Genomic DNA, 1,700 nt, shown 5'->3' with positions numbered 1-1,700 from the left:
GAAACGTCAACCGGATGTTGACTGATGTGTTAGAGGGCTCGGATGTGAGTTCCGATGGTTCAGTTAGCTTCGAGAGGTGATTTATGACTTAGAAGCATGATCGGAATGGGTTTTGGAGGTTTGGAGTAGATTTAGGCTTGAATTGGCGAAGTTGATATTTTGGCGATTTTCGGTTGGTAGGCGAGATTTTGATATAGGGGTCGGAATGAAATTCAAAGAGTTGTAGTAGTTCCGTTGTGTCATTTGAGACGTGTGTGCAAAATTTCAGGTCATTCGGACGTGTTTTGGTTGGGTTTTTGATTAAAAGCGTAATTTGGAAGATTTCTATGTGTTTTGGGTGATTTGATGTTGTTTGAGGTGTTTTGGTGATGGGAACAAGTTTGAATAAGGTTTTAGGATATGTTGGTGCCTTTGGTTGAGGTTCCAGGGGCCTCGGGTGAGTTTCGAGTGGTCATTCGGATCATTTTGAAGTTGAGAAATTGCAGAAAATTGCAGGTTCAGTTGTTACAGGATTTTTCCTTTCGCGATCGCGTAGAAGGTTTTGAGGAGGCTGTCCAGTTGTTCTTCGCGTTCGCAAAGTGAGGCTTGCGATTGCATAGAGTGGGAAGGTTATTCATCGCGAACGCGGGAAGGTGGTCGCGTTCGCATAGAGTTAAATGGACCTGGGGGCTTGGCTAGTTTTTGTTCATTACGAATGCGGAGGGGTGTCCGCGATCGCGTAGGGTTAAGTCGCCTGGGCATCGCGTTCGCGTAGGTTGTATCGCGTTCGTATAGAGTAAATTTTGGGAGCTGAAGATTTGTTCTTCGCGATCGCGAGGGATGTTCCGCGATCGCGATGAAGGAAAATATGCCCGGGAAAAATGTTTTTAAGCTCGTCTTGTCCGTGATTTTGGGGCTTATTTCCTCCATAGTTGATCATTTTAGGAGATTTTTGAAGGATATTGAAGAGGGATTCAAGGGGAATCGTTGGAAGGTAAGATTTTCGGACTTAAAACTCGATTAATATGTGAATTCCACCTAGAAAATCATAGAACTTAAAGCTAAAAATTGAAGAACTAGGGCTTGGAAATTTGGACTTTTGATTGGGGGGTTTGGAGGATCATTTGGGGTCGGATTTGAGAACTTTTGATATGTATGAACTCGTGGGAAGATAAGGAATCTATTGGTGTAAAAATTTCTGAATTTTGAGACGTGGACCTGGGGGTCGGATTTTGGTAATTTCGAGATTTGTGCCAATTATTGATTGTTTTCGCTTGGGCTTCGTTCCCTTAGCATATTTTGACATCCTCGTTCTGATTTTGGATAGATTCGATGCGCGTGGAGTCCGATTCAAGGGGCAAAGGCGTCGCAAGCTAGAGATTTAGCCGGTTCAAGGTGAGTAATGATTGTAAATGATGTTCTGAGGTTTTGAAACCCCGGATTGCACATTGTAGTGCTATATTGAGGTGAGACACGCGCTTGATGACGAGCGTGGGGTCATGCATTATTGTGTATTATGACTTGGTCCATCCCGATTGATAATTTTACTGCGTATTTGGCTGAAATTATTTGCTATCATCATGATTTGGGCTGAATGCCATATTTGGGCTTCGTGCCAACTATTTGAACCCTTCGGGGATTTTTATTACTATTTCCTCACTGTTTTAACTTATTACTTGAACTCAGTCATGTTAATTTCCACTGTTTTACTACTCAGCCAT

The sequence above is a fragment of the Nicotiana tabacum genome, chromosome 6, assembly GCF_000715075.1.
Source record: "Nicotiana tabacum cultivar K326 chromosome 6, ASM71507v2, whole genome shotgun sequence".
Classification (NCBI taxonomy): domain Eukaryota; kingdom Viridiplantae; phylum Streptophyta; class Magnoliopsida; order Solanales; family Solanaceae; genus Nicotiana; species Nicotiana tabacum.
The sequence above is the reverse complement of the archived record's forward strand: the minus strand, read 5'-3'. Positions refer to the sequence as shown.